This window comes from Marmota marmota, unplaced genomic scaffold, assembly GCF_001458135.2.
Source record: "Marmota marmota marmota unplaced genomic scaffold, marMar, whole genome shotgun sequence".
NCBI classification, from domain to species: Eukaryota; Metazoa; Chordata; class Mammalia; order Rodentia; family Sciuridae; genus Marmota; species Marmota marmota.
In genome coordinates, this window is record NW_025999977.1 from 4,094,576 (window position 1) to 4,102,622 (window position 8,047).

Below are 8,047 nucleotides of genomic sequence, written 5' to 3' on the forward strand. Positions count from 1 at the left end.
GCTTTGTTGCTCACCATTGTTTATGGTAAAGTGTCCATTTACTTTTCTTTCTATTGAGTATATCCTTTAGAGCACACAGAAAAAAAAGCCAACATGCTCAGGCACCTGTTCCTGGCAATCTGGATTAGCCCATTTTTCATGACGAAAATACCTGAGGCTGGGTATTTATGAAGAAATAAGGTTCATTTAACTCAGTTTTGGAGGCGTAAAGTCCAGACAGCACAGTGCTGGCTCTGGTGAGGGTCAAACTCATGGTGCTGTGTCAACTCATGGTGGATGGCAGCACAATGGCAAGACATCACATTGACAGGAAGCCAAATCGAGGCAGAAGGGCCAATCTTGTGACTTCCCAAAAGGCCAGGCCTCTTAAAGGTCCCACTACCTCTCAATACTGCCACATTGAGGACCATGTTCCCACACATGAATATCAACATATCAGTTACAAATGTTTGGGTCTATGTTCCTTGGGAGACATATCCAAACCATAACATAGTCCCAAACATTTGTAACTGATCTACTGACCTTGCCGACTTATCTTGAAGATTAAATGAAATAATAAATGTTCAGGAGCCTGGGATGGTTCTTGGCACATAGTAAGAGATTAGCAAATGCTCAAATGTTGGAGAGTGAGTATATGTTGTCAGTATAAAGGATTTCACAAATCATTGCAAATATTTTCCCATGCTAGGAAACTTTGTGTTAGACTGAGTTTTTTGGAAATAGACTGAGTCAGAGTTGCATGAGGAAGGTTTATTTCTTGTAAAGTGAGGAAGGGAGAAGGCAGACCTGCAAAACTCTTACAGCAGAGGTCTTAGCTGATCTACAAGAAGACCTGAAGCTGAGATAATCCTTCCCAAACGGAGGCAACTGATCAGGTTTTTGAAAGCCTTTCATCACCCAGTCTTTGGTCTTGGGCTGTCCCATTGAAGGGGGCATGAAACATTGGCCAAGGCCATCCTTTGTGGCTAGGAGGAAGTCTCAGAAGAGGGTCAGCTCTGAACCATTGGTAGCTGATACTGTGGGCACCTTGCAGATGAGGTGTTGGCCTTGGAGGGGGGCTCTGAGCAGAGTACTACAGTGTTCACTGACCACACTTTTGTGTTACCTAGATCTATTTGCCACCATATTTGGGTACCTGTTCTCCAGCATTCTGGTTGGTCTCCTTTCCCAAGAAACTTGTGAGGGGATGCTCATTGGATGAACGACAGCTGCTGTTTCTATCGTTGATCTTAAGATAGAATGTATGCTCCTCATTCCTCTTTTTCTACTCATTCTGTCTTTTTGCTCTCAGCCAGTGTCTCTACTGGTCTAGATGGCGTGCTTGATTGGGGTCACCCGGATGCTTATTCCTGTGGTGCCTGAGCCTTGTTTCTTAAGCCATCATTGCTTTTCTTGCCTATTTCCTACTAAAACTGAGCACAGGAAGCCCTAAGACCCACCATAGTGGATCATTTGAGCTCCCTAAGTGAAAAACAGGCCCCATCTCCTTCCCAATGATCAGTGGCAACTACCTCTGCCAGGCTTTCTGGCTTTTGAACTCTAGGACTCTGATCAGAAACCCTCTCCCCAGGTTCTCAGGCTTTTGGTCTTGGACTGAGAGTTGTTACACTCTTGGCTTCTACAGTTCTGAGGCCTTCTGACTTGGACTGAACTATACTACCAGCATCTCAGGGTCTCCATCCCTGAGATGACCTGTGGTAAGATTTCTTAGCCATTGGAATTGCATAAGCTAATTCCCTCATAAATTCCCTCTCATGTGCATAAAGATATGCATATATTTTGATTTTGTCTCCAGAGAACACTAACTAATGCACAGGGGCTTTAGGGGTGGGAGAAGGGAAGAGGGATCACCAGGGGATTTTTTAGGGCAGTGAAACTGTTCTGTATGCTCTTGTATGATCATAAAGGATACACGTTCAAGTGCCAAAACATGCCTTTTTCCCACAGAACTATAGAGCACAAAGCGAACTCTAATTGTCAACTGTGGACTTCAGTACATAAGGTGCCAGTGAGGATTCATCAAGTCTAACAATGTACTGCACCTAATGGAGGCTGTTCATAACAGGGAAGACGGTGTGAGAGGAAGTGGGAACATAAAGGAACTGTCTGTATCACCTCCTTGATTTTTCTGTGAACCAAAAAGCATTCTAAAAATAAAGTTTATGAATTAAACAAGAAAAAGGAAAGTGAGCATGCACTTCTGTGATCTGTCAGAGGCAACAACATTAGCAGTCGTGGTGACTGAATTAAACAGAAAAACGTGTTCAACAGGAGAAGAAAGAAGACCTCCTCATGATGGAGAGAGTGAAGCCCTTTGGGGCAGATTGGAACTATCAGAGCATCAGTCTTCAAATAAACAGCTGCTTTGTTTATGGAAGCGTTAATAGGTATCATGATAACTTGACCCTTGGTTCTGGATTCTTGTTATTTTTGCAGTGAGCCCAGGACACAAGCCCAGTGTCTTGTTCTACATGTTCATTGAATGGCAGGGGCTCTGGCCCTGGGACAGGACATTTGATAAACAAACGAGGCAAATTGGAATTGGTTCTTCTTGATGATTGCCAGTGCTGGCGTTTTTTTTCATCTGGCACCTACCCTAAGTTCCTGACATCTACTGTTATTTCTCCTTCAAAGTCAAATGCAAAAAGGACCTGACCTCAACTGACATAGAATGTGGGAGAATTGTGTATGCATTGAAAAGTCACCCAGTAAGTTGACCGAGTTAATGAATTTTCAGAGGAATTCATTCTATACCACCCAGTGAGAGTTCACACGGTGGAATTTTTGCTCAAAGGCTATTGGGGAAATGAGATCTAGTTGGTTACATCTGGTTCTTGAAAGAAAACATTGTCCCAGATATAACTTCTGTGTCAATTACTAGTTGACTTGAACATTTAGACATATGGAGATTCTTCATTTATGTGTTTATGCACTCAACTAACATTGGTGGAGTAAGTACTATGTCACAGACACTGTATGTGTGTAATAGTCAGGCGAGAGTCCCTGCTAACACACGTCCTGCTGCAGTCCCAGGTGGTGGGCAGTGAGAAGACCCTAACTCTTCTTTTCTCCTTGCTCCTACCTCAACCATAAAGAAGTCAACTCATTTCTGCCCTTCCACTTCTGTTCCCACCCTTTCATGATCTTTGTTGGGAGATGAGACCCACCTGGTTAGCAAGATGATAAGAACCTTCCATTCATAACACAGTATTACTAATGGACACAGCAACTCTTAATTGGAAGCAGGAAAATTTCTCTTATATTCTCTTTATAAAAAATCCATCTGGAATTCATTTTTCTATGTAGTAGAGAGAGAAATTCTACTTGATTTTTCCAGATTAGATAGTCATTTGTTAAAGAATTAGTCTTTGGAAATGCTACCATTATCAGAAACTGAGTTTCCATATATTTACAGGTCTTTTTCTGAATATTGTTCCATTATATTACCATATACGGGCTGTGCTTGTCTATTTTTTGATTAAAATTTAGATTTTTTTTCTGGGTATCAGGGGCACTTGACCTCTGAGCCACACCCCCAGCCCTATTTTGGATTTTATTTAGAGACAGATCTCACTGAGTTTCTTAGTGTCTCACTTTTGCTGAGGCTGGGTTTGACCTGGAGATCCACCTGCCTCAACCTCCTCAGCCACTGGGATCACAGGTATGCACCACCGCACCCGGCTCTGATTAAAATTTAGAATCACCATTTTTTTTTTAAATTTTTTTATTGTTGGTTGTTCAAAAAATTACATAGTTCTTGATATATCATATTTCACACTTTGATTCAAGTGGGTTATGAACTCCCATTTTTACCCCGTATACAGATTGCAGAATCACATCAGTTACACATCCATTGATTTACATATTGCCATACTAGTGTCTGTTGTATTCTGCTGCCTTTCCTATCCTCTATAGAATCAGCATTTGAAATCACCTAAAAACCTTGTTAGTTTTTTTTTTTTCTTAAATTGACATTGATTTGAATTTGTAGATTCCAAGAGAGAACAGACATCTTTTCAACATTAAGTCTTCCCTTTCAGGAATGTAGCATAGCTTTCCATTTATGAAAGTTATTTTATATATGTAGTTTTCCTACAGATTTTGCACATACATGTGTTATACACACACACATACACACACATACACACACAATGACATTTAGACATTTGGGCACATTGAGATTCTTCATTTATGGTTTTCAATTTATATGTTATTCTTTTTTTTTTTTAAGAGAGAGAAAGAAGAGAGGGAGAGAGAGAGAATTTTTTAATATTTATTTTTCAGTTTTTGGTGGACACAACATCTTTATTTTATTTTTATGTGGTGCTGAGGATCGAACCTAGTGCCCCGCGCATGCCAGGCGAGTGCGTTATCGCTTGAGCCACATCCCCAGCCCAATATATGTTATTCTTTATATTAATATGTTTATTCACACACATACACCCATTCATGTTATGAATGGACAATTTTCTTTTGTTTTTCTAACTAGTGTTGACCATTTCCTAGCCAACCTACTGGTCTTTAAAAATTAGTTATAATAATACTTTAATTAGTTCAAATATTTAATTCTCATGGAATTTTTAGGTAGTTTATTATCCTTTAAATATTTTAAAAGTTGTAGATAGACATAAAATACCTTTATTTTATTTATTTTTATGTAGTGTTGAGGATCAAACCCAGTGCCTCACACATGCTAGGCAAGCACTCTATTTTAGATAGTTAATTGTATTGTCTCTAAATAATAACAATTTTTTTCTTTCTCATTTTTTAATCATTTATTTATTTTTAATTGATTTTTTTTAAAATGACTTCTTTCTCATTGTTGTAATTACTTTTTAATATTTATGGCTTTATTGTACTGGTTGGGACCAAACATAGGTGGTGATCATAGTGATGGTTGAAATCCCTTTCTTGTATTGATTTTAAAGGAAATACTTTTTTTTTTTTTTTGTATTGGGGATTGAACCCAGGGACACTTTACATCTGAGGCACAACCAGCCCTTTTAAAAATTTTTGAGATAGGGTCTCACTCACTAAGTTGCTGAGGATCTCCCTAAGTTTCTGAGACTAGCCTTGTACTTGGTATCCCCCTGCCCCAGCCTCCTGAGTTGCTGGGATTACAGGCATGTGCTACCACACCTGGCTTAAAGGAAATACTTTTAATATTGAAATGTTAAGTAGAATATTTTCTGTAGTTTCTGGTGGCTACTTTTTATGAGGTTAAGAATTTTTTTCATGATGTCTAACTTGCTAAGGAACTTACAAAAATTTTTTAAGTCAATTATGCTAGGACATAATGCCTAGACAGGATACCCCCCAACTTTTTTTTTTTAAACTAATGATTCAAGATTGGATAAGGATCTCTTAAAAGCAAATATAGAAATATAATATAAAAGTGCTGATCACTACATTAGAATGCTGTGAAAATCAACAGAAACAACAATAACAGAGTGACCAGGGGCCATTAAAACTGAGCACTTGTTTCAGTAGCTCCCCCTGCGGTTGAACTCAGGGCCTTGCAAAGGCAGACAACACTCTACCACTGAGCTAGGTCACCTGCCCTATTCCAGTGTCTTTCACAGGAGTAGTGAAGACTTCTGAGAAGTGTAGAGGGATCAAGTCCCCCTGGATTTCTGTAGATCTTGTTCTTTGTAGTGATTATCTCACTGGGATAGATAGAACATAAACACTAGCAATGCCCTACAAATGCTCTTTACACCCAATTTTGCCCAGAGTGAAAAAGGCCTTCTATGTTTCTCAAATGAAGAATCTTCTAGGCCTTCTATTCTATTTAGCTTGAGAAAGGATTATCTGTTGTAAACATATGCATGCTTGAAGTAGTAAAGAAAGTTTCTTTCCAGGGAGAGAGTTTGGGTCCCACATGACTTCCCTTCAAAATGAGTTTGTTCACTTAGTGTGTGAAATCCACCATCTTTGCCACCATTTGGAACAAGAAGAAGTGAACAGAATCGAGTCCAGGCAGGAGAAGCCCATTCCTGCAATTTTGGATGAAGGGAAATGCCTTTAGGTCTTCCAAAAACCACTCTTTGGATTTATACAAAATGTTTATCTCCACAAAAGCTTGGTTGGAAATGCAGATTAATTTCAAACTTGTTTTTTTGTAGTATTTATAGGTGTTCCAAAATGTTAAGAGCAAAAAGATATGAGCTCCGTCCGAATCCTACAAAGTTGGAGTGGCATTCACAAGGACAGATATGTTGAAATGGTTGTATTTTAAAGATATGTGATAGCAGAGGCTGAATAGATTTGCATAAGCTATTCTTGGGGAGACACATTTTTTTTGGAAAGGGTTGGTCATGGGTGATTGACGGTTCTCTTGCTTTATAACTTTTCCACGAGAAGAAAGTCAAGTTTTTTTGTACTCTTAGCATTCACAGCTAATATTTTTTGTACTTAAAGAAATGCAAGAATGTAAACTACTTAACCAAGGGGAAATGTTTTATTTAAGAGTTACATCCATTTTAATGTTTACAAGAAAATCCCAACTAACGGTGACTGTTGAAGTCCTGAATGTGCACAATTAATTGAACTTCTTTGAATAGGGCTTTGCTTGGAGCTCTAGAGTGACAGACAAAAATCTTGTTATCTGCTGATGTTACACTGTGAAATGGCTCTTAAAAGTAGTTAAAGGAGATGCTGTACAAAATTAAAATGTCTGAAGTTAAGTAGGAAGGGAAGAAGCTATATAACTTGGTGACCATTTGCAATGTTGAGGACAAAGGAGAGACATCCAAGATGACACCTGGTGGGACTTCTAATTTATTTTATTTAGCTATGATTTACTTCAGGATGGGGGTGCAGTGGTTCCGGTGAACACAACACAACTGTGATCAGAAGGAAAATCATCTGTTCTGCACACACCAACTCTATACCCTTTTATCAAGCCTTCGGTGACTGTGAACTTGACCTTGTTTACAATGTGCACGTGGGCAAAGTGTTATTCTGATTGTTTTCTATCTAAGTGATATGCCATAAATCACAGATTTATCTGAAGACAGAAAATGGGATTTAGTGATGAACAATTGTGGGTCTCAGACTCTGGCTCACTGTGAGCAGCCAGTAAATGATCTTATTCCTTTCATTGGTGATTCATTTCTTTACTTAACTTCATACACTGGAGCACTACTCAAGGTATTTAAAGTGACTTCATAAGAAAAATGATTGGTCATGTAAGCAATATGTGGAATTTCAAAATCTGTACCATAGACAAAACAGTTTTTTCACTTCTAGTACTTACCTTCATGATTTTGTTACACTTAAATATAGCCAGGACTTATTCTGATGTAAGGAGTAAGCTAGGGGCTCCAGATTTTGTTTTTCCTTCTAAGTTGCTAGCTGATTATCTCAAAAACATATATTGAGAATGTCATTTAAATGTCCTTCAATAGATGAATGGATAAAGAGACTGTGGTACATATACACAACGGAATATTACTCAGCATTAAAAGAGAACAAAATGATGGCATTTGCAGGTAAATGGATAGAGCTGGAGAATATCAGGCCAAGTGAAGTAAGCCAGTCCCCCAAAACCAAAGGCCTAATGTTTCCTCTGATAAGTAGATGCTGATCTGTAATGGCGGGGGGGGTGGGGGCACAGGATAGGATATGGAAAAAATGGAGAAATTTTGATTGGGCAAAGGTGAGGGAGGTTGGGGAAGGGGCATGAGGTCAGGAAAGATGGTGGAATGAGATGGACAACCTTACCCTAGATACATATATGCTGTGATACTACATCCCGCACAATCAAAGAAATGAAAAGTTGTGCTGCAATTGTGTACAATAAAGCAAAATGCATTCTGCTGTCATGTATACCTCATTTTAATTAATTAATTAATTAATTTTAAAATGTGCTCCATATCTTTAAAACACCAGAAAAGGAGGCCTGAGAGGTGGCACAGGAGACTTAGAAAGGCTTATCCTCCTAAACAGATTTGAAAGCAAGGAACTTCCTCTTGAGCTTAACAGGAGAACTGCTTTTTTGTATTTGTCTTTTTTTCACTTTTTACTTTTTTTTTTTTTTTTTTTT